Raw genomic sequence first — 26,662 nt, 5'->3', positions numbered from 1 at the left:
GATCGCCAATATTCTACTGGATCTATGTACTCAAACGGATTTAACCACTCTTTTATGACTGAAATTTTGTACTCCCGGGATTGGCTATTGTAAATGCTGCCCTAAGAAGTTTGCACATATCTTTCTTCTACGTGGCTCAAAATTTTTTGACACACATTGCTCAATTACTCTGTAGGTAGTATATCCACGCGGTTTCCCAGCAGCTGCAAGGGCATACATGCAGCCACGAAGTTTTTGTGCAAGACGGCAATTGAGAATAATCAAGTCCAGTTTCCCCATTAATTACCATTCTGCGCACTTGCACACAGTAGTGAAGCGATTTGATCAGTATCGAAATGCTATTTGATGAGAAAAGCGAGGCTGTCATCCCTGCTGTACTCTCTGGTTTTCTTTTATGTGACTGTCCTCCTATATCCTAGACACTGCAGTCCATTGGGGGTGTTCGAAGACACAGACTGATCTGTAACCTCTTGGAGCATGAGGAATCCTGGTTCTCATAGTTCTCATGTAGTGAGTACTACTGGAATGAACTCGTGGGTGCACAATCAGGCTGCCTGAGTGAATCTCTACACAGAACTGCCTGGAGAGGTTAGAAGATGGGCATGTAGGCACCTAATTAGACTGATAAGTGGAATAATCGAGGTGCTTTTAGCTCTCTAGGAACACAAAGGGGCCTTGAAGTATGAGTAGAATTTCATCAGTCAGAAGTCTGTAAGAATAGGGTTTTGTGAGTCAGCAAATTCTAGATTGAAAGCTGGCTCTAATAATTACTTCTGGGCAAGTAGCTTAAATCCTTTTTAATGTTTCATGCTGTCATCTGTAAAATAATGATCGATAATTGAACCTTCCCAATTTGATATTTGTGAGATAATCAATGATGTGCTAAAGCAGAGATTTGATTGTTAGATTTTAAGGAATTTTGCCAGCCAGTTGTTAAATTATTATTCAATATTAAAATCTACAAACTTAATACTATGCCAGTTATATTTCGAACAAAAGTAATGTGTTCTCAGAACGTTCCACTTATTTTCATATATTGTACCATTATCTGTGCTCTTCCAGCTATTTATGTCTGTTCTATCTGCTTGTTGGAGATAATATAGGATGATACGTTCATGTTTATCTCCTGCAGTTTGGTCTTGGGAAGCTTAAAACTGTAGCCAGAGTGTTACTACATGGATGTTGGCAAATGCAACAAAACAGAGCTTTTTTCCCCTCATCGCCTCCTCTATTTTTTTGGAGAGCCAAAAACATGCCAAAATGTTAAATATTATTGTGCACCACCAGAGACCATGCATGGAAAATGCTTACTTAGCACGTGGGAGGCTCACAATAAATATTAGCCATTGCTACATTACAAGCCATATCACTAAAAACAGTTCTTCTCTGGTATTTCAAGAATCATAATTTGCAGAAAATCTGAAAGAATTATGTGGTGAATACCCACACATCTACCACTACAATTCACCTTTTGCTCTATTCACTGTATCATGTATCAATCCACCAGTCCATTTTTTGTCCATCTTAATTTTTTCAACTAATACATTAAAATATTTTGTTGTAGGGAGTGATTTTTAAAAGAATAATTAATTTGGATTTTTTTAAAATTTTAAAATGTTTAGTAGAGTGGTGTGAGGTTTTCTAGAAATATTTCTCTTGTGGGGGTGCCTGGATGGTTCAGTCGGTTAAGTGGCTGGCCCTTGATTTTGGCTCAGGTCATGATTTCAGGGTCCTGGGATGCAGCCCCATGTCCAGCTCCATGCTCAGCAGGGAGTCTGTTTCAGGATTTTCTTTCCCTTGCCACCTCCACCCCAAATAAATAAATAAATCTAAAAAAAAAAAAAGAAAAATATTTCTCTAGTGGTGGTTTAGGAAAAAGATTGAAAGGAGATTTCAGGGAGATTAGAAGGCTGTTACCTCAGTCTAAGGAAGAATTGATCAGTGCCTGAACTGAAGCCGTGGAGATAAGAATTCCAATGAGGCAACAGAGTCGAGAGAGATTTGAGAGGTGCCATCAGTCAATTTTTGTGACACACTGGAAGTGAATCGTGCCTTGGGAAATAAGGTGTAGCGACAGGTCTTAACTTGAAGGGGTTAAACCTTGGGGAAAATGTTAGAAGAAAAGTCACCCGTGTTTAGCGTTCTCAGGGAGATGTTGAGTAGGCTGTTACGTTCGTGGCTCTACAGTAAGTAGAGAAGGTAGAGAGCGGGATACATGGATTTGGGTGTCATCACATGGTCATTCGTGTTGTCGGGAGTCATGGGTATGCTTTTCTTGAATTAGAAAGTCAACCCTGTTTTATTCAACTACATGAAAAAATTATATTCTCTTGGGGGGGGATTATACTGTTATGCTATTTCATACTATTTCCATTAGTATCTAATTGCATGAACTGTCCAGGTCACTCAAACTATTAATGTTTTTGCAAAGAACTGACTTTGAAATATACAGCATTTTATATTTACAAATTAAGCTTGTTCCTGTTTTATAGACACTGATGAGTTTGTCTAATTGTGACATCCTTAGATGCAATAGAAGTGTCCCCCATGATGGGTAGCCCAGAGCACTATGCTGAGGGCTGAATCAAAATGTGGTCTAGTGTGGGTTTCCACCAGCTGATTCCAGGCAGACTAGCAAATAGGCTAATGTCTGTTGAGTTCGCTTCTATCTTCTTTCCTGTGTCACTTGCTGACCTCTCCTGATGCCTCACCTCAGCGATCCACGGGGCCCTTCTACAGCATGTGCATCCTTCCAGGACCGCACACCATGACAGGAGAGGGTCCTGTGCACAAGGGAATAACAGCAGGGCTGGCGTGCTCATGCGTTGCAAGGCTAGTAGGACAAGCAGTGTTGGACAGCCAGCTTACTAGAACTTCAAGTCATAACAACTAATTTTTTCCAGTATTGTCTCAAATTCTACACTGGAGTTTGAAAATGAGCTACAAATAATTAGTCTGGTTGTGTAAACCTTTAAATCAGAAGATTCTGAGGGATAGACTTAACTATCTAGACCATCCCAGGATGTTCATCAGAGGTGGGGAGCACACACCTATGTCAGTGAAGAGCAGAAAATAAGTGTTCCTACTCTGTCAGATTTTAGTGGAATATTCTTAAAAACTAAAAAGTAGGTCAGCAAGATTGAGACTGGACTATAAAACAGCAGTACAAATATCATTTTAAGGAAATGACTCCACAATTTCCCAGTATTAAAACGAAAATGGGGAATCTTTAGTGATTCATTTCTTAAATGATCATGAGTCTTTGACTATAATGTTAATCATATGGGCTAGTTAAGTTGGATTTCTACTTTTTTAGCTGACTACTTTTTCTTTTGGTTATAATACTTTTATAATTAAAAAAAAATACTTTTATAATTATAATTTTGTAAGTAATCAGTAGGCCTTTTTGAAAGCCATGTTAGTCTAATCAGTTATTTACTTGTGTGCAATTTTAGTAAAAAGGCTCAAAGTACATTCTAAAATTGGTCGATCAGTTCCATTATTAGTTTTTTTTTTTAAGATTTTTTTTTATTTATTCATGAAAGTCAGAGAGAGAGAAGACACCAGAGAGAGAAGCAGGCACCATGCAGGGAGCCCGACGCGGGACTCGATCCCAAGACCCAAGGATCACGCCCTGGGCCAAAGGCAGGTGCTAAACCGCTGAGCCACCCAGGGATCCCCTATTAGATTTTTAATGAGATAGGTTAGTATCACCTCTAATGTGAAATTGGCTATATGAGAGAAAATGTCAGATTTGGAAATTGCTGAATTCCTGGAAATATGTTTTGACAGAAACGTGTACAAATCTAATAAAGTTAAGATGGGATAATATTACTGTTACCTTAAATTTAAAATCAAGAACTGACCTGATGAAGAAATTATTTCAGAGTTAGAAATAACTCTTTCAAAAAGTAAAAGGGTATTATTACAGCCCTTTAATACACCAGTCCTCAAAATTCTGAAAAATAGAGAAATAAATGTGTTCCTACGTTAGCAGAACAGTGAAACAGAGCTGCTCCTAGATTACAGATAGTACATGATATTTTAATTTTCCTGGGGCAATAAAGCATTTGTTACATTGTGGTTTTTAGCAAGGAATAGTGCATTTGTCTTCAGTTAAAAAATATATTTTCGGCTTGGACAGGTGGTATTTAAGGAGTTTGGAGTGAGAAACGGTTTGGCAGTGTAACAAGGCACATTACAAGTGCCTACCTTGAAAGGAAAGAAAAAGAGATAGACGTTTTCCATTACTACCTACTGTTAAGGCGCTCGAATTATCCCCTAAACAACCTCATACTTGTGGCAATCATCATGCACTGCCACTTTTTGTACTAATATGAAAGTGCAATTCAATCTTCTTGACAAATACTGCATCACTTTTGGCTTGGCGAATTTTTGTCACTCAAACCCAGTTGATGTAGAAGTAGGTTGTGACATGCTGGCTGAAATGACTTTGGATTAACTGTATTGAGGAAAAGTAAAGTCTTACTTAAGGTGTTATTTTGCTATTCCCCTCTCCTTCCCTCCTGACCTCACTCTGCCCTCACTCTTGCCCTGAGTTTAGATCCGACCTTCTTCCTTGTTCTTTCGTGAGCTGTATCATACTACCAAGAAAATACCTTATAGTGAGACCGAAGGAAGTTTCTCTTACAAGTGTGTAGCTTGCTTCTTTGTTTTATTATTTTTCTCAATTAGTGTGTGTGTATGTGTCCATGCGTACCAGTGCACAGTCTAAGGGATTCACACAATTTTTGCTTTCTTTTGAAGGCTCTTTTTGTAAAAAGACCTAACCTACAGTTGTAACCCTAGCCTCACTAAAGTCATTCATGATCTGTCAGTTGGTGTCAAACATGAACGTTTTGCCCTTTTTTGCTTTTGTAATCGTATGATTACAAGTTTTGTTCCCCAAAAATGTCCTTTGTAGTCATGGATGTTTCCAAAGTAGTTGTTGAATGACTTCTTCTTTAATTGAGACATCTGTATCATCTCCTGGAGTGAAGGTTTATTACATTGAAATGAACCTCTCAGGAAAGGCCTCTTACTTATTTCTTTAAAAGATGGCACATGAATTCTCAGCGTTGGCTCCCAAAATAGCACTCCTGAGAAGGAGGTCATTTCTCTGGCAACTTAATAATGGCACGTAAGGTCTGTTTGTATTTTAAGTAAGGTCCTCGAATTAGGATACATTTTCTTTAGAAAATGCCCACAGAAGTTCAGAGTTTTCCTAACTGCCCAGAGAAGGCGGCCGGGAAGCACCCAGGCCTTCAGTCTTTGCCACTCTCTGCCCGCAGAGGAGGTGATGCTCAGGAAAGCAGACACTGGGGATGGACATGGAGATGATGGAGATGAGTGGGTGGACCTTGAACGTGGCCAGTGGGGCATTTCCCACTGGCCTGCTGGTGGCCGTTAGGGCCCTTGCACCCTTCCCCGCACTGGGCCCCTACAGGCAGCCTTGGGGGGCAGCCCTGGCCTGGACCTCCCAACGATGTGCAGGACTTTGTGTTGGGGGCGCCCAGGGGCTGGGTGGCTTGGGGTGGAGCACCTGCCCTTGGCCCAGGACGTGACCAAGTCCTGCGTCGGGCTCCCCCTGCTTCTCCCTCGGCCTGTGTCTCTGCCTCCTTCTCTGGGTCTCTCATCAATCAATAAATAAAATCTTTAAAAAAATAAAAAAGAAATAAATCTTTGTGTCATTTAAAATTAGAATTTTAATTATGACATCTGAGCTAATACCTACAGAAATCCATCTGCCATTTAAAAAGTTTGTTCACAGTCTAATTCAAATGATTTTGACTAACAAAGCAATAGGAAACAAAAGAAACCTTAGATCACCTGAAAAGATTCATCCAGTAGGATTTCGGCGTTTTGTCACTGCTAATTTATTGTGTTTCGAAACACATGTGAATCATTTCCTCCCATGTTGTTCCGAACAGTGTGTAACATTTGTTATAAAAAAATGTTTAGATCAGTCATCTCAGTTGTGATAATTTACCTTAAAACACCCCCCCCCCACACACACACACACACGCGTATTTTAAATTAACACATTATAGAGTAGCGGAAATTGGAAAGAAACTAAATGCTCAACAGTAGGGAATGATTTTATAAGTTATGCCCTCTCTGTAGCAAATATTGCATGCTCAGTGAAATTATAAAGTCTTAATTTGAATGTAATATGGTGAGAAAATCAAAGTATGATGAAATAAGAAAAATCAGATAATAATTGTACAGCAAGTTTTATCATTTCTCGACATTATTTAAAGTCATTTATTTGCAAAAATAAATACTACAAAAGAAATTTACCAAAAACAGAGTAGAAAGAAGAGATTGGTGTTTAACGATGCACATGGACTGAATTAATTCACGGTTCAGTTAGACTTTCTTACCTTGCTTTCCGTATCTTTAAAATTGGGACAATTATATTAAAAGAAAGGATCCATGTAAGAACTAAAAGTGCTAATGATGTTGCAAGTGAATATTGAAAATTCAGTTCGGGATACACACACACACGCGCACACACACACATATTTCTGTGAATAGGTATAGTTGAGGGTTTTATAAAAGCATGTACTTTGAACTATACAATTAATTTAGGTTTGGGAAGTTTGATTTCAAGCAAAAACCTTTTTTCCTTTTCAATCAAAATGGATGAGAGAATGAAATTAACTGCTCCATTTTGGGATGTATCACTAGATTTCCATCTAAGATTGCGCCTGTGTGAGAACATATTTTCTGGCACTCATGGATCATTCAGCAGCTTTTTTCTTCCAGCAATTTAGTTTGGAGGGGATTTCTACTTGTGAGTGTCATTTTCTTTTTACAGGCTTAAAAAAAAAATCACTTTGCTCTGCTCCTTTAGAATGTTGTTTTAAATTAGATTTCTTAAAAATTTCAAAACTGAAAATATTTGGCCTTGGACTAGAATTCAGTTAAGTTGTCATTTAAAGATAGGTGGTTTTTGACAATAACTGCACTGGCAAATTTTATTTAGTACTAATTGAGTCAGTTGCTAGGTCAGGTGCAGCAAGTAAAATCAGTCCTTAAATTATATTTGGGGAAGGCATATAAGTAGAAATAATATACAAATAGTAAATGTTTCACCCACGTAATGATGATATTATTAATAACTGCAGCATGTGATTATAGCAAGAATCAAGTTTATGAAATGTCCGTTCCGCTTTTAAATTTTGCCCTAATAGAATTCTTACTAGTTCTGAATCTTACTATATAGTTGGATTGCTTGGTGATATATAATCTCTTTGAAAATTACCTAGGAGAAATTTCTTTCAGGAAATTTTGCCATAATCCACCTAGTTGTATGACCCATTTACCTTTCGATAGTAACCAAGGACTGTAAAATGTAACTTACCCCTGCTGGGGACAGGTAAAAATATTATGGAAAACAAGATGAATGCCAAAATATCTCAGATGAAAAAGACACTAGAATAACAAGTTGAAAAATACTTTTATATTGTTCAATATAGAATGAATCACCAGTCTTTTTCAGTGGCAAATAATAATGTCAGGAACCTTTTTTTTTTTTTTTTTCCTAAACTTCTGGTGTAGTTTGTTTTTTTTTATTTTAAATTTGTATGTTTAAAGTTTATTCCATTTGTTAGAGTTCTTACCAGCAATTAATATGTCAATGCAATCTTTACTATTAAATAGAATTCTTTTCTGCTGGCTGTATTTCCGTGCCATTTTGCATTTTTCACCAACCAAGTTGTAATAGTATTTTGTGTTGTGTTGATTTTTTCATCCATATTTATGTATAAGGCACAGCACAGGCTATGTCTCAGGTGAAAACACTGGACTGATGCCAAAGAAATTTTGTGTTACCAATGTCGATTAATTTGGGGCAAGTTGAATATTTATTCTGAAGCGATAGTACTTTATTTCTAGTTGTTTCTTGATATTATTGACAACCCAAGTCAACTTTGGTAACAGAAAACCTAATACCAATGTTAATTTTACAGGATATAAAACATTATCCAAATAGTCTTTATGGGTTGCCTACGTGGTAGAGCACGCAAATCTTGATCATGGTGGGGTTGTGAGTTTAAGCCCCATGTTGGGGATAGGGCTTACTTACAAATGAAAAACACACACACACACAGTCTTCATTTTATTATTTATATATTTATAAAAGAATATGTGTATTTGCTACTTAATTTCAAGAATAATTACTAGAATATACAAGATTGAACAGAATGTTAAACTGATAAATAACATGAGAGAAAAGGGACCCGAGGGGACAAAAACATAGATAAATTCAGAGGGTAATAGGTAAAATTATTTATGCCATAGAATCCGTTATTAATAAAGGAGATCATAGACTGTGTTCTCAGTTGATAAGTAGTACAAGCAAAATCTGTATCAATCAGTAGCTATGATATTATTTATAATAAGAGAATTAATGTTTATCAATCACATAGTATTCTAAGAATTATGCTCAGTATTTACAATATGATTATGTTATTTAATTATTGCAGTGAACCTGCAAAGTGGTGGTGGTGTTCTATTTTATAATTGTAGAAAAGGAATCTCAGATAAGTCAGATGTTTTGTCTGAATTTATGTGATTATTAACTGGTTGAGGTGGGATGTGAATCCAGACACTTCTGGTCCAAAATCTATAATCTTACCCAGCTTTCAAAAGATAAATAAGTTGCTTCAGAAAAATATACTTTGATAAGAGAAAAAAAGTCTTCTTTGGGGCTCAGCTTGTTTCAGGGCTAGAGTGGTGCCGGTCCAGGGGAATGTCTGTACTGCGTATCCTTCAGGCAATCCTGGTGAATATCTCTCTGTTCTTTGTTGTTACTAAATTATTTTGTCTTCAGGCTGTAAGCAAATTGATTTTCTAAAAGCTATGTCTCCTATGAACAGTTAATATTAAAGCCAGAAGGAAGACCTGTTGGTCAGAATTTTAGTAGCTTTGTCCTTATCTTACCAAGATCTAGAAGAAGTACTCTTACAACTGAGAACTAAATCTAGAAATTCATTTATCTTGCCAAAAATTTTGATAAATATACAGTGATATTTTACATAGTTTAAAGTTTTTACATATCTATTTTACTTTTTATCATCTTATATCTAACCATTACCTGCACTTGTTTTATGATATAAACTTTTTCAAAGAGGTTAGGTTTGGTTTTAGTTCATTAATTTTCAGTAAATACTTGAATATTCATTCGTCGTACCATATGAATCTGTAATAAATTTTATTATGAATTTTATTAAGGCAGAGATACTTTTGAACACTTGTCTTGATAGAGGAAACATAAAAAACACTAATCATTTTATTATTTGTTATGAAAATCTTGCTTATTTTACCTTCCTAGCCATGTATAACGTTTTGGGTCTGCTTCGTATTACTTTATGTATGCAAATGGTTTTTTAAAAAAGTTTATATCTACTAATTGTTTTCAGTACCCAAAGTTAATTTGACTTTTTTTTTCTTACATTTCTGTCATAGTTTTAAAGGTGGAAAGCAAACATACAAAGAAAAAACCAAAATCATCTAAAAGTCCTATCATGCAGAAAAAATGCTTTTGGTGAACTTCATTTTATACATCTTTTTCTATGTGCATGTGTGTGCATGTTATGTATGTGTATGTGTGTACAGAGGAAAAAGGAGAAAGGTGAGTGGTCAGATAAAATAATTTCCAAAATGTATTCTGTGTGTACTAGTTCCTCACAACAAATATCTGTTTCGTCTAACGATAAAATGTGAAACTAAGGTAAAACTGAAGTGATGACGGTCAGCTAGGTAAAATTTTCCCATCATGAGTGTTTCTTTCATTCCCTCTTTTGGTTTCTTTGTTTATTTAAATTTTATTAATGCAATGTGCCAACAAGTCCTAGGTGATTTCATGGCAATTCTAAACCTTGCGTGCATAGAATTTGCAGGATATATACACCTCCACGCAAACCTATGTAGAATTGCATCTGTGAGATTTGTATGAAAGAACATTATTTGTTATCATGTGGGAAAACTGATCTAGCAGTGAGATCAAGTATATTTTAAGGTTTACATGCGTTATAAAAATGGATTATGAAAAATAATAAGTGGTTAGAATGGTAATTTTTTGAAATTCAGTTTTTATTTTGGATGATAACTTTTTGCTATAAACATGAACACTCTAGTTCACTACTACATGACTAGTAATCAATAATGTATTTTGGAAACATTGTTATTTTATATTGTGAGATTATATAACATTTGTCATCCATTTTATAGCCAATATTCTCAGCTGTCTCAACCTACTTCCAGATTTAAGTGTTTTTAATTAGTCCTTTTACCATGACTTATTGGCCCATGTCTTTTATTTCATATTTCTCTTATGGGTTTTTTCCAGTATGTTGTTTTGGAGAATGCAGTGTTTCGAAGGCATTTTAGAAAAATGCATTAAAGGATACCTGGGTGGCGCAGCGGTTTGGCGCCTGCCTTTGGCCCAGGGTGCAATCCTGGAGACCTGGGATCAAGTCCCACATCGGGCTCCCGGTGCATGGAGCCTGCTTCTCCCTCTGCCTGTGTCTCTGCCTCTCTCTCTCACTGTGTGCCTATCATAAATAAAAAAAAAAAAAAAAAAAAAAATGCATTAAATACATAAACAAACAGAACAAATAACATTTTCTCTTGGTTTAGGGTTTTATCCTATTCATAATATTTATTTAGTTTTTATCCTATTTATATCCTATTTATAACATTTATTCATGTAGAAACATATTAATCTAGTGTGTTAGTTTTATGGCTGAAAAATTGAAAAATCTGACTTGTTCAGTATCATTCTGCTATAGATGGTCATTTAAATTATTTCCATTATTATTTCAATTATAAACAATGCTGTTATGAACATTGTTCATACCATCTATGTCTTCTTGGAAACATATACAAGTATTTCTGTGGTTATAGAACTAAAATTGAAATGGCAGTGTTATATGATATATCCATATTCACCTTTACTAGAAATTATCAAATTGCATTCCAAAGTCTCTTAAATATAAAATTCATTAATACTCACCATCAAAATTGTTTAAGTCCCAGTTTCTATACTTCTTCACTAATATTCAATATTGCTAGATGTCCACTTCTGGCAGCCTGAGTATAAAACTATTTCTATATCTGTTTATTTTAATTATATATCTAATTATCCCAAGTTCAAACATCTTATCTGGTTGTCGGCTATTTGGATTTTCTTTTTAATGAATTGTGGCAACTTAAGTTTCATCTCCTTTTGTTTTATATTCCCTTCTTTGAACTGTCATTATTTATAATTGGAACATTTTTATTATCTGAGATATATTTGAAAATATGCAGAACACTTGACTGTTTCTCTATTTTTCTTTAGCAAATTTCACTCATATATATTGTCTGTCTTTTTTACACACGTTCCTTTCTTTTGGCCTTCCTCCCACCTTTAGTGATTTTTAAGTTTCTTTTTTTTTTAATCCTCTGCAATCCCCAACTGTATCTTTATTCCATGCTTTTTTGAGACAGTTTTTATTAAATGCACATCAGCAAAACCAGTTCATCTCAGCTAATTATTAAGATGCTGAAGTTAATTTAAATGAATATATTAATTCTGTATTAATGGTGTCAAAACAGATTCATATTTTTTACCATAAGTTAGAGAGGTTGGAGAGTTGTAGTTTTACCTGAATAAACCATAATATATTGGACAACCAATTTCATAGTAATGTCATACACAAAACCCAATTAAAGTATAATGCAATTAGTAATTCAGTGGATGAAGATCTTCTTCTATGGAGGAAACAGCTGAGAGATAAACATAGGGTCACACAAACTTATGATAACTTGAGAATAGGATCATGTTTCATTCAAAAATAGTAGCCATGTCTCCATGATAAGAGTTATACCCCTGGATTTCAACTATTGTCTTGGACTATTGGCTCTATCTCTGGTTCATCATTAATGTTTCCTTTCAAACATCTTTATTTATATGTGGATGTTTATATATATATAATATATATAATATATAATAATATATATAATATATATATTTCCATGTAATAACTTCAGCATTGGCTATTACTGGAAAAAGATAACTAGAGTTGGTGACAGGTGTGCTCCAGAAGATGATGGGCAGTAAGGTACTGGTGTGTGTGATGGGAGTGAGCTATACAAGAGAAGATGATGGAGGAGATTGGAACATATTCCTCTCAAACATGTTCTTAACCCAGGTGTTCTTGAATTGAACTCAGACCACTGGAAAATCTGCACATGAAAAAAAATTACATCTTCTTTTCATTAATCTCCAGTTTTAATTCAGTGCTTCCTTTCATTGGGAATAAAGGCCATAGCCTACGACAGTATTAGTTAACTTTGATAACTTGGTTTCCAACACACATCACAAGTATTTTCATACTGTATTACAGGTGTTGCAGACAGCATGAGATATCATTTACTCTTATCACCATTTTGGGATTACAGTGGTTATTAGACCTGCCTGTCTGCAATGCATTACTAAATTAATACATTTATTACTGTATCACATCTGTAAGATAATTTGGTAGCTGTTGTTCATTATAACTGGCTTACGGTGTAACACTGCATTTTATGCATTTGTAAACCTCATTCTAATAAGAAGACTTCAGGAGATTGTCAGAGGGAGTCACAGCATAACAGACTTGTAAGAATCTTTTTCTTTTTCTGTAATTGTTAAGCTAACTCAGCTTGCTTTTAACCTTTTTCAAATATGACACTTCTTCATTTTCTCTGCCATCAAGCATATAAAGTTTTAAGGGAAGCTGAGTAGTATTTTTTTTTTTTTTACTGAGCTACTTAATCACATTGTCTCATTTTATGGGATAAATGTACCCCCCACAATGGGGGAAAGAAAAATTGTTAAGTCATTCACGTTTGCTCCAGCCCAAAGACATTCAAAACACCACAGTGAAGGAAAAGCAGAATGTAGTCGCATTGATAAAAGTTTCTCATGAGAAAAATAAAGATTTGTTTTAATAAATGATGGCAGAGATACACCACAAGTACCTTAATTAAGTTTCATGGTGATGGTCTGAAGTAATTTTAAGAAGAAAAGTGATAACAGTGATAAAGTATCGAGGACACCTGAAATTGTGCTAGTCACATAGAAGAGAAAAGAGAAGAGCCTGTCAGTGTTGATGTCCATGTTCTATTTTTCTCTGAGGTCTTGATCATCACCTTTGAGAAGGCTACTGTGCAGATCTTTTCAATATTTGCAGATTCCTTAACGTCTCACTGCTCAATTTTCAACATTAATGGACTTCACCCGGGTAGAGTTCACCGGAAAGCATCTACTCTTTCTTTTATTAATTGAACACAGAATGAGATATTTGACTCATTCTTGAATTGACATGCAGCCTTCACCCCAGATTTGACAATTAATTATTTCTAAATATAATTGGATCTGTTGCTTTTACCTCGGGCTCTTTCTCTATACGTGAAAAGCATAAAACAATTTCAGTGAATGGATCAGCTGTGCCTACATTCTGGCTTTCCCACCACATACAGACTTGGCAAAGCCTGGAAATAGCTGCCCCAATGCCTTTTCTCTCTTAAGTGCAAACTTACCAACATGGAGGAGAAAACGAGATAGGATATAGCAAAAGTAGGAGGGGAGAAAGGGTGAGACTCAGTTCACTGGGAGTCGCATTATATGTTGTACATTTGTATTCGCACATGTAAGACTGATGCCTTGAATCATACCAAAAATTAGTGAATCCACTTGTCAAACATCAGAGCCCTGCAGTGCTACATAATAGATAAACATCAAAACTAATATCTCCATTAGGTTGTGTAATAGTATATTGGCACTTACCGTTATTTAAATGTCACCCCATTTCGTTTTGTAGGGCTGATGTTAACCTTGTGAGCTCTGAATTGTCTGCAAGTTAATGGTCTGTTATATGAGCATAATAGTTCTTAGTGATAGAATATTAGATTATATTATGCAGTTTGGAATGTAACTTGATCTCTATCTCATAACCATAAATAACGGCATAGTCTTTGTTGAAATTAAGGATATTTGTTTTTTTTCTTCCTGCTGCTGCTGTACTTAGTATAAGTGAAGGATTTTTCTTTTTTTCAGTTTATCTTGGTAAACATATTTATCACCCATCATCACACGCTGACTTGGGGGCAAAAAATAAGAGAATAAAATTGAGCATATGTTCAAATGGGTAGATGGTTGTTTGTGAGAATCAAAATTTGAAAATTGTTATGTTAAAGTCGGTAAATTCAGAGGCATTACATTTTGTCAGGACCCATATCTGCCCCTGTCAGGCTTTGCTCAAAGTTTTATTTTATTTTATTTTTTTAATTTTATAAGACCTAATTTGAATTGAAGCTATTGTAACTGACAAGAGGGAAATAGAAGCAATTGGCTTGCACTAAACAAGTTTGAATGGTTGTTAATGTGAACGACTTTCAGGCAGTGAATGTCAGAGAACAGTAGATTACTTTCTTTACCTCGGGCATTTTAAGCCATCTCCTGTGGTAGACGGACATAATTTCTCTCTCTCTCTCCCTCTCTCTCGAAACTGGGAAGCAAAGTAATTGGAGTCTGGTAATTTTGGCCTATGGCTGATGAAGATAAATCATAACGAGCCACGGAACACACACTGACAATTCACATAGGGCTACGAGAACATGAACTTTCAGTAATGCATTCATCAAATATTGTTTCTCTCTGATTTATATTCCAGATAGCCCTGGAACTGTTAATTATGAATGCAGTCATCATTTGTTATTTCTGACAAAATTTCACACGCTAAACAAATGGTTTCAAAATGTAAGTTATGGTGTTCTTTGGAACGTGGGCTAGCATCCTATCTTTTCCATTAGATCCATGATAGATGATTTTAAGCTGGTGTGTTTAACACAAACTATTTGAGGTCTGAAGATAATAGAGAGGGAAGAGAATTCCAGACCATCTGGTCGAGCTCCTCTCCTTAAGGCTCATGAATGTATAAATCGTTTTGAACAGATGGAGGTGTAGTCACCTAAAATTTTATAGAAATAGAGGTTCCAAAGCTTCCTTCGCTAACTTGAGTCTGATCACTCTGATTGCTAAGGAACTCCTTTTTATTCAAACTATTTTAATTTGAATCTGTCTTCTAATGTCATCTTGTAAACTTTTGAGGACTAAACATTGCCTTGTGTTTCTTTTCTTCTTCTTTTTTTTTTTTTTTTTTTAAGATTTTATTCATTTACTTATGAGAGACCCAGGCAGAGGGAGAAGCAGACTCCCTGTGGGGAGCCCGATGCGGGACTCGATCCTGGGACCCCGGAGTCACGACCTGAGCCAAAGGCAGACGCCCATCTGTTGAGCCACCCAGGGGCCCCTGCCTTGGTTTCACCTGGTCAATGTAAATTTTTAATTTATAAGTACTATGTACTTAATATTTATTTAATACCATTGATTATTGTCAATGTATTAGATGCTGCACTAAGTATTTATTTACATTATTGTATTTAGTTAAAAAATCTTTAAATAGGCTTTAAAAAATCAAATAAGCTTGGGTAGTATCTTCATTACAGATTTAGGAAAATGAGGTTCAGGAGAGATAATTGGACAAAGACACGTCTGATGTGAAGTTGAACTGTAACTTAAATCCCAATTTTTCTAACTCGACTCTTTTCCACTGACCTGTCTCCACAGTGTTAAGAGTTCAGACTTCTTTCATCTTTGAGTTAAATTTCTGTCGTTTCATGGTTCCTCCACTTATATTCTGTTACTGACTTCTTTCTGTAGTTGATGGGGATATATTCAATGTTTCTCAACCTTTTTCATTATCACCCATTTTCCCCAGGGACATTACATAATTTCTTTTTAATCTCTTTGTGTAAAATTTGAATTCCACAAATACACTGGATATGTTTCTGTACTATATATAAAAAAGGAGTAATATTTTTGTCCCCTCCAAGTACCAGGTTTCTGTGCTTGAGAATGAATGCAGTGTATCCCTATTTCTACCTTTTTGATTGCTTAATTAAGTACATTGCCTTTACTTAATATGAATGATAATGTTTAATTGTTAGAATATGAGGTATATTTAAACATCAGTGAGCTTTTCAGTGTTGTGAAATATGAAGAATAATTTTAAAGAGTCATATCATATTGCAGCACAAGTGAAGTTTAATGCTTCTATAAAAATATATAATTTGTGCTATTGAAAAAAGAGAAACTCAGGTTATAAATGAATGTGATCTGGCCTGTTTTGTCCATTTTGTAGACATTATGTCAAATTTTGTGTTTACTTACAGGCATCCCATTCTTTGTAGAAATCCACATTCTCCTGTGTTTTGACATCACAATGTATTGACATAGAAATGATTGACACCTTACATTTATCTTGCTGTCTTCACAGCAGGTTGAGAAGGATCTTGACAGGAAGAAAATAGACTTTATGGGCACCGTTGGACTTTTAAGATATTGTGCCTCTTTTTATTTTATTTTCATTTTCTTTTAAAATACAAAAGTTCTAGATTGGTTTTTCAGAAAGTGCATAAACTTTGCTTTTCATTCTGTGATTTCTTTCAAAAATCATATTGGATTATGATATTTTATAAAAATAACTCAGGAAAAGTGTTTTATGCAATTTTTATTTTATATCTTAAATATAAAATTAGCTTGCACCACTGGCTAAGAAACTGTACTAACTGGATTGATCCAGCTTTATCGTGTTCTACAAAAAAACAGCAGTTAAGAGTAAACCTCATTGGTATGTTGTTACACTTACACCAGGAAAATAACCAGGTAACAGAAGTTATTTGGAGCTTCTATAGGTAGTCTGTGGAAAGTTTGTAGTCTGGGACTTTGATCTACTTCATTGGATCAAAAACATGAAAAATTATACCTTGAAATATCTTCATACCTTTTGGGAAGTACACTCAATATTCAGTTACTCAGTAAGATGAAACTGACAACCTTTAGGTTTCAGAGTCTCTTCTTCCTATCATGGTCTCTCCTCTTTTCATGAAAGTTATTTTTGTTCTCCACTGAATTTTACAACTCTTCAAATCTAAGAGGCATTTCAGTAGCATCTTTTGTCACCCAAAACTAATTTTGACCTTGTTGACAGCTCCATATACATTCAGAAATTAAGAGGAATGCTGTATAGTAAATCAAGAGCAGGACCTTTGGCCCAAAAATGGTTTTTCATGTATATGAGTCCTGAGGAATTCAGAAGAACTTCAGAAACGATCACCTGAGAGGTGAGACTTCTGCCAATTATTACATTTTCCAGGTGCATATGGAAAAGAACGATAATATACATCTAAGTGAAAGAAATTGAAGAAAAACAGGTTTCCATTTCAAATGGCAGGGAAGAAAGAAACTATAATAAATGACTGATTGATAAAGGTCTATGAAGAGGAAAGGAGAAATCTGAAGTGGCCACTGGGCGAATATGTTTTGAGTTACTTAAAGAGTCAAGTATTTGAGAGCACTGGTGTTTCATGTGGGTTTAGATGCAGAAAATGAATGAGAAATGGGAACTAGAAACTGGGGCATTTATGTAGACCTCTGCAATTTAACTTCTGGTGACTTATTTTAAAATGTCTGTGTGTTGTAGATAAAGCATTCAGGCTTCCCTCAGTGGCCTTGTTCCTCCGCTGTTAAATGTGTGCCTTGTTCACTTTCCAGGATGAACGCAGCTCAGCCTCTGTCTAGGGTGAACTAGACAGAGAGGCCATTCATTTAAAAAGTTGACATTTTGTCATGGATGCCTCAAAATATTTTCTTGAGTATTTATATTTAATGTCTTTGGATGAGATTTAAAAAAATCAGATACTCAAATATGTGTATAATGTTTTGACAAACATGTATATGCATGTTTTTGCAAATATGCATTCACGAACTGCATAATCATCCAGAACAGATAATCAGGTTATTGATCTTACAGGAACGTCATTCTTGGTTCTGCTTGTGCTTTAGTCAAATATGATGTACTTCATATGCTTACATGTACATACCAATAAAATATAATAGATACCAATAAATGATAATAAAGAAAGTAATATATATGTTTTAAGAAATGAGATCATCCTCATCCTGACCTGTCTTGAAGTACCTATTTATTTATTTATTTATTTATTTTAGAGATTTTTATTTATTTGAGAGAGAGAGCATGTGCATGAGTGAGGAGCAGAGGGAGAAGAAGATTCCCTGCTGAGCAGGGAGCCAGGACAACTGGGCTGGATCCTAGGACCCTTGGAATCATGACCTGAGTGAAAGCAGAGGCTTAACCAACTGAGCCATCCAGGAGCCTCACCTTTTCCATTTAAAAAGAGAAAGTGACAGGTGTCGCATGGATGCAGTCCTAATGAAGAAGATGAAGGAGAATGTGAAAAATCAAGAGCCTGTGCTCAGACACGAAAGCGTAACAATTCTCCAGGGTATCTCTAGCAACATACTGTGTTCAGACACATGAATACCCTGGCAGGAACACCAGGGAGGATATTGAAATACTATACACAGTGTCATCATATTTCAGAATTAGGATAAGCAATTATAGACCTGTATTCATTTAATTTCTCACAATAATGGCATGAGCTGTTATTCTCCCCATTTTCAAGGCAAAGAAACTGAAACAGAGAGAAGTTAGGTGACTTGAGTCACACAGTTACTAAAAGAAGAGGCCCTGATTTAAAGTAAGGCTGCCTGGCTCCATGACCCATATTCTCAACCATGATGGTCTACAGCCCCTCTGATGTACATACAGGTGTGCACATGTGTATACAGGCCGAGACACACATAATAAGCAAGCAGTTAATTAAGAATCATCTAAAAATGAGTCCTGAAAATTCTATACACTTAAGGAATTATCTTAAGTTTATAATCTTATAACAACTATCTTATATTGCATTTAATTTTGTTGCTAATGGACCTTAAGTAAATTTTCTGTTGTCCATATTAATAAATATTATTGAGACTTCTATATATCTTATATTTAGGTTGGGCTTCTGGAAATTACACATGTCTGTTTTTTTCTTTTTTTTTAATTTCAGGTACAATTGGTATAGTGTTAGCTTGTATTAGGAATTACAACTTTGTGTCAGACTACAGAAAAATACTCAAGATGAGCAAGCACAATACACTCATAGTAAATCATGAGAAAAAATAATAAAACTATAAAATTTAAGGCTTTATAATAATTGCTGCATGGGCATAGAACTTGTAGTTCTTAAACCTGGTGTTCACACCCAAAAATAATAAGACTAATTCTACTGACAACTGTATTGTGCTTACTCATGTCCATCTCAGCACTGAGGACTGCTTTGTAATAATCATATCATTTGTAGCAATATATTACTGGAATTACACTTTTTAATTTATCCAAACTTTTGTGGTCCTTTGGAGGAATGACTGGATAACACATCTGGAGGAGGAAATATACAGATTGAGGCAGAAACATCTTGTAACACCAGAAATTAAGGAAGCTGTAAAAGGTTGCTAGGGTTGTAGCACAGTGACAGAGCTTGAAGTTGCTTCCATTGGCCAAAATTAGGATATTTTAAGGGAAAAAAAAAAATGAAGGAAGGAAAGAATAATACAAAAACGGAAGGGGATAAAAAGCAGAGAGGGCAAGAACTATAGTAGATTGAAACATATGAAATATGTTAAAAATTTTAAGTTCATAATAATACTTAAAAATTGACATTGATAATCTTTGGATGATATTAGGAAACCAACATAATACTCTCCAAACTGGTAAATATAGGGAACACATCAAACATTTAACATGTCTTTCCTGTATTAACTATAATTCAGGGTAACCAGCTGAAGAGAGATGGCTCTCTTTATAGGATTACTCCAACTACTGAATAAAGAAGAAATAGAATTATGATATTTCCACTTTGCAAAACTCAAAGAGAGAATGGATTTAGTTGATGGTCATTCATAACTATTAACATCACACAAGGAGAGGCCATTAAACGTTCTTTGCCTCTGATAGGTATACATGATACCTATGAAAAATTCTTGCCAAAAAATATAAGCCTGAATCTGAATGAGCTGCTATAGCTAACCACCAGTTTATAGGAAATTCTGGGCACTGAGAGATGTGTAAATAATACTAAGCATATGCGAGCAGAAAAATCTAGAATGTAGGAAACTCTATAGGATAAATGATCTAGTTTCTTTAATTACTAAGGTTTGATATGAAAGAGAGGACATATATTAAAGTGGTCTTAAACCATGTATTAACAAACGGAATGTGTAGACATTATATAGATCCAGATATGAACACATCAACTAATAATTACTTAAAACTAGGTATATGAGGGTTTGTTACATTTTTCTTTCTACTTTTCCATGTGCTTATCATTTCCATGATAATTATAAAAATGAAATATAATTTATACATCTAATTGTATTTTCCTCTTGTACCACCACCCAAGTAGCACATTTTGAGAATTTATAATAGCTGGAAATTGGGTTATCATTTTCATTATTTTAAAATGATCTCTAGTTGCATGTTTATTTGCTCTTTGATGAAGTAATTCCTTAGGTGAATCATTTATTTTTTTCAAATCTCCAGTTGGTTTTAATTACTTGTATTTCATTCTGGTTGAAATGAGATAGTGCAACTTATGCCTTTTCAGAATTTATCAAACCTATTCATTAACCAAGTAAATGATATTTCTTTTTTTTTGGCATGGATATGTGCACTCCTCTCTTGTAAAAGATGGTATCTTGTCATTATTCAATCTTCTTTGTCATATTATTCAGGTCATCTATGTCATTTTTTAATACAGTGATCTTTTAGAGATCCTAATGATCAATTATCAATAAAAATGAATTTTAATTAATTTCTTCCTTTTTTCACTAATTTTTTGCTGTTGATATTGATACTGTAGTCTCCATTACACAAATACTCATGATTTAACACTAATTTATTATTATTGAATAGTCTCTTTTCAAAATATGTTATTAATCATTAACAAATGCCTGTAAGAGATGTGATGTGCTAGTGAGATCACTAAATCATACATACTATGACCTATATGTTAAATCTTAGCCAACAACCCTGACTCAACTTTCTCTTTTCTTACAGAATTTTTCATCATACTCATAGCCTGCTCCGGTCATAAATCAGTTCTTAGCTAAAGAATACATGCCTCTGAATCCCTAATCTTCCATCATCATTATTGATAGTATTTATGGAGTCTCACTTTTTTCTTGGGACCATGGAGAGTGAAGCTTATTTTGATAAATGGAGGCCCTAACTACACCTTTATACTGGTTGTCATAAACCCTTTTTTAGCTCTTTTAATATTTCAGAGGAAAAAGGGCCATTTTTTCATGGGAATATTGAATGAATAAATTTCCATCAAATGAAATGATTAACAAGGCCTTGCTGAATTTTATATTTTTCATTTAGTAGGCATTGTATCTAAAGCATCATTGTCTGACAAAACGACAATGTAATAATGCCTTTACCTTAAATTCTTTCTAAGCCTACCGATTCTTAAAAGGGGCAGGGGGCAGCATATTTATTTATATTCATTGTAACCTGAAAGATGGATTTCAATCTATAGAACTGTGGTGGAAAAAATGTCATGCTAACTGTAGTTTGAATGGTCCAGTCACCTTCTGGTAGTACCTTTTTATACCCAAGTAATTTAAATCAAATACTGGAAAGAACATTTTCTTTCTTCTGATAGCAAATACATAATATGCTCTAACTCATAATAGGAAAACCCACAAGCTAGAGAAAGATGAACATGATTAAACAGATTTACTTATTTTTTCTTATACTATATATTAATAGCTTTCTCAACTGTGTCCCAGTAGCTGCTGCACATTGTTCTGTGTACCTTACTGAGAAAATTCTTTTAATCATAGAGTCTTCAGCTTCTTGCCATTTTTTCACCTTTGCCATGGTAACTTACTTTGTTTCTCTCATGTCTTTGATCTTCTTTTGATTTTGATTTCACATATAATACATACTATTTATTTATATGTATATATATATTTTTTATTATCAACTCATGTTAATCAACTTCGAGTGTTGGAAGGCATGTGACAGATTCTAGTTTAGTTGGATTATTTGATTTTACAGAAAAGCAGCTGGTGTACTGGTGTTGGGGGGTCAGTTCTCACCCCGTCCCAGGCAGGTCACCAGTGCACATTCCCTCAGACTGGAGCTAGGCGTATGGAGAATTCTGTCACCTTTCTGTCTGAGTCTCTCCGGCTTTGCCAGTCACAACATAGAAAGGCTGCTGTCTTTATCATCCTGCCAACTTTGCGCAAACTCATTCGTGACCATTTGCCACGAAGGTCATGCTTTTTCTTTTTCCTCTACCACTGTCATAGGGGATCTAACGAAGTCAGCCAAAGAGAAAACTCATTTCTTAGAGTAGTTGTTTTTTAATGCATCCATCCATGCATTCCTAGACCCCATGCATTCCTAGACCCTTTGGTATCTAAACTTCTTGCCTCAAGGTCTTTCTCTACTCAGATTCCGTTTTTTTTTTTTTTTCCTAGTCCCATTTATAAACTCCAATTCCTCAGTTTCTCTCAGCTTGCACACCTCCCCCCAGTCAGATTCTGTTACTTGACTATTTTCCGCTGAACTCACTCTGGCTAGCTAGCTTGCTGCCACCTCTCTCCAGGCCTCATCCTTCCATCAGGCCCCTTTCCTGATACCTTGTGACTGGAAGTCCCTGCACTGTATGGACTGGCTTTGGTAAAAGACCAGTTTACCATCAGCACTTTCATTCATCTGTATTTGATTTCTTTTTAAACATCTAAGCTCTCTCTTAAATCTTACTTGAAAATCTCACCTTTGATTCTAGTGGGAAAAATCAAAGCCATCTGCTCTCATCTCTGATTATTCCTACCTCCCTTTCTTCAGTAAAACATTTTTCAGGAATTGCTTCCTTCTCCCTTTCTCTTGACCCTGTGGCTTGTGCATCCTATATGATTTCCAGGTGTAATAACCCCTTCCCAAGTCCACTTAATCTTAGCTGCTTATATCTTTCCAGAGACCGTTTCCTTCAAATAATTTGTCTTAGCTATTTTTCCTCCATCCATTGCACCAGTTCTTCCAAACAGCCTACAAATATTCATGTTCCTAATCTCTTTATCAATGAAAAAAATCTTTTGACCCCAATTTTTCCTCACTGTGCTCTGTCCTTTTCTTTCTTCACTAATAAAAGTCTCAAAGGAATTTCCTTTTATATTATACAGTTTGTCTCTTTTTGTCTCTTATAGCTTTTACATGCTCATTCATCATCTATTACTGTTTCTCTGACTATTCCATTAAAAGGTAAACCTTAAGCCATTCCTCTTAGATACCATTCTCCCTACAGTAAAAGTTTTTGCCTAACATACAATAAGCATAGCTTTGTAGAATATGCATGTCCCACTTGTCACAGGGTCAACCCATACATATATGGATTTTTGAAGATTTGATCTAAGATTTCATCTGCCAAGAATGTATTGTCTTTCCTGCTACTTGATGAGGATCACCTCATTAGGTGTGTGTTGATCTCTGTCTGGGTTCTTTTATCATTTGTGTTTCCTTCATGTATCTAATAGTACAAAATAATGTGCTAAAATTATTATATATGTGTGTCTTTCTCTGATTGACTTATTTCACTGAGCATAATATCCTCCAGTTCCATCCACATCGTTGCAAATGTCAATATTTCATTTCCTGATGACTAATATTCCATTTTATACATATACACCCCATCTTCTCTATCCTATCATCTGTCAGTGGACATCTGGGCTCTACCCATAGTTTGGCTACTGTGGACATTGCTGCTATAAAGACTGGGGTGCAGGTGCCCCTTCAGATCACTACATTTGTATCTTTGGGGTAAATACCCTGTAGTGCAATTGCTGAATCATCAGGTAGCTCTATTTTCAACTTTTTGAGGACCCTCCATACTGTTTTCCAGAGTGGCTGCACCAGCTTGCATTCCCACCAACAGTGTAAGAGGGTTCCCCTTTCTCCTCATTCTCACCAACATCTGTTGTTTCCTGACTTGTGTTTTTTTTTTTTTTTTTTTTTTTTTTTTTTTAATGATAGTCACAGAGAGAGAGAGAGAGAGAGGGGCAGAGACACAGGCAGAGGGAGAAGCAGGCTCCATGCACTGGGAGCCCGATGTGGGATTCAATCCCAGATCTCCAGGATCGCGCCCTGGGCCAAAGGCAGGCGCCAAACCGCTGCGCCACCCAGGGATCCCTGTTTCCTGACTTGTTAATTTTAGCCATTCTGATCTGTGTGAGGTGGTTTCTCATTGTGGTTTTGATCAGTATTTCCCTGATGCTGAGTGATGTGGAGCATTTTTCATGTGTCTGTTGGTCATTTGTATTTCTTTTTGGAGAAATGTCTGTTCATGTCTTCTACTCATTTCTTGACTGGATTATTTGTTCTTTGGGTGTTGAGTTTGATAAGTTCCTTATAGATTTTGGATACTAGCCAAAATCAGAGAGAAAGACAAACCATAAGAGACTCTTAATCAATAAGAAACACTGGAGGAGGGGATGGGGGATAGGGTAACTTAATAGATATTAAGGAAGGCTAATGATGTAATAAGCAGTGGGTGTTATATAAGACCTCTACCTCTGAAACCAATAATACATTATATGTTAATTAAGTGAATTTAAATAAAATTAAAAAATTAAAATACAATAAAATAAAATTTGGCCAAAAGGTTAAAAAAATAAAATAAAATAAAGTTTAAGGTAAGGTTAAAAAAAAGAATACCTTGGGATCCCTGGGTGGCGCAGCAGTTTGGCGCCTGCCTTTGGCCCAGGGCGCGATCCTGGAGACCCAGGATCTAATCCCACGTCGGGCTCCCGGTGCATGGAGCCTGCTTCTCCCTCTGCCTGTGTCTCTGCCTCTCTCTCTCTCTCTCTCTCTCTCTCTCTGTGACTATCATAAATAAAAATAAAAATAAAAATAAAAAAAAAGAATACCTTAATTTGTCCTCTCTCTACTTTTCCCCACTTTATTTTTTATGTGGCTATATAAATCTATTAAATGATACAGTATAGCAAGCATATAGGACTTTCTTGAGTTCTGACTGTTGAGAATACCCGACAAATGGATTGGAATAAAGCTGAAATCCATAAAATTGGGGAAAATATCTTCCTCTCTATTTGGGCTTCTCAAAATTCTGTCTATCCATTAACTTCCCATTCAGCTTTCAAGAGATCTGGAAATTCAAGTAACTTTAACAAACATTTATCAAATTCCCAAATGACAGCCTTCACACTTCTGGTATCTCAATCAAAATTATTTTAACCTTGCATTCCTTTAGTATTTTGTCTTGCTCCAACCAAAGTACTATTACACGATAGTCCACATTTGAGTTATTGACTGATTATAATAATGACTGACATTTAAAAACATAATTCTCCTTCCCAAATATTGTGCTAATCACCTGACATACATCACGTCTAATCCTTAGTACAGACCTGAATGGTTGATGTTGTTTTGTCCTCCCAGAGTGATTCAGAGTAAACACAGGAAGTTTAACTAAATTCCCCTAGATCACTTAGGCACAGTCACTGTGTGACCTTGAATTTGTCTGTTTTCCAGCTTAGCACTTCCTTCCTCTTATGTTTATATATTTATAAACTTGTGACTCCTCAATAAAAAAATATGAGATCAAGGAAGGAAGGGACAGATAAACAGATGTTTATGTAATGTGATGACAGGGCACATTTTCAGAGCATTGATAGCAGTCAACTGTTTGAAAGTTGCAGGGAAGGCTGAACAGAAGGAGTGGCATTTGGGATGCCTCTGGAAAGATGAGCAAGACAGGCAGGAGAGGGAAGGGGTGACATATTCTCCCTGGAAAGAATTATGAGTGCAAAGTACAGATTCTTCAGAGTCCAGTGAACCTAGAATATAGGACATATACCAATTCAGTTGTTTTGGTTATTTGCTTCACCAACAATGGAAGAATTATGTCACTCCTCTCTCACATCTAGTTGTTTGAGTTTTTTTGTTTTTGTTTTTTAACACTCAATGTTTTGGGCCTATTGCCTTGTTTTTATTTGTGAAAATCAAAGGGAATAAAAATCAGAAATGATTTTATATGATATTATAAAGCTTAAAAAAGCAGGACTCAGCCCCATGTAGTAATTATAGACCAGTTACCTCATCCTGACCCCAGCCCCTGGGGGTTTTACTTGTTGGCTTGCTGCTATATTGATTGTAGCAAAAAATCACAGCCAACTCCACTGACCTTCTTGGCATTCCCTGTAACCCAAATTGGTGCTAATGAAAGTCTTAAGACTACATCCTGCTTCTAGCCCCAGAGCAGGCATTCTGTTTCTTTCACCCAGGGGGATGATAAGAATCACTTAGCATTACTGAGGAAGATCTCAGAATTCTTATGAAATCCTGGCATGTGATGATGCTCGGAACACCATTCCACATAGTCAACGCCTACGAGTAGCTCAAAGTGATCTGTTTTTAAAGACATTCAGTGATGAGTATTTCTTCTCTTACCTATCATTTATTTGCACACGAGTCCAAAGCTGATTTACTTTGGGCAGAAATGAGGAGGAGGGAGAAGCGATGAGAGTAATGGGCTTCAGTGTCTCAAAAGAGAAAATTATACTACCGGTATTATATAAAGCTTCCATGTATTGAGACTTTGCCCCCATTTATTGAGACTTTACCCAAGTGCC

At 35.6% G+C, this 26,662-nt stretch overlaps 1 protein-coding gene and 1 long non-coding RNA gene across 11 annotated transcripts in view; both read left to right on the top strand.

Annotated features, from left to right (window-relative positions):
* Positions 1-26,662, top strand: part of PTPRK (protein tyrosine phosphatase receptor type K) — a 546,973-nt gene that overhangs the window by 339,919 nt on the left and 180,392 nt on the right. The gene's annotated exons all lie outside the window — the stretch shown is intronic.
* On the top strand, positions 14,700-21,345 carry LOC140618714 (uncharacterized). The gene is made up of 3 exons (XR_012018811.1): positions 14,700-14,791; positions 17,085-17,217; positions 21,060-21,345. It is a non-coding gene; the product is annotated as an uncharacterized lncRNA (long non-coding RNA).

This window comes from Canis lupus, chromosome 1 (genome assembly GCF_048164855.1).
Source record: "Canis lupus baileyi chromosome 1, mCanLup2.hap1, whole genome shotgun sequence".
In the NCBI taxonomy this organism is placed as follows: domain Eukaryota; kingdom Metazoa; phylum Chordata; class Mammalia; order Carnivora; family Canidae; genus Canis; species Canis lupus.
This window is presented reverse-complemented; position numbering and strand designations above follow the sequence as displayed.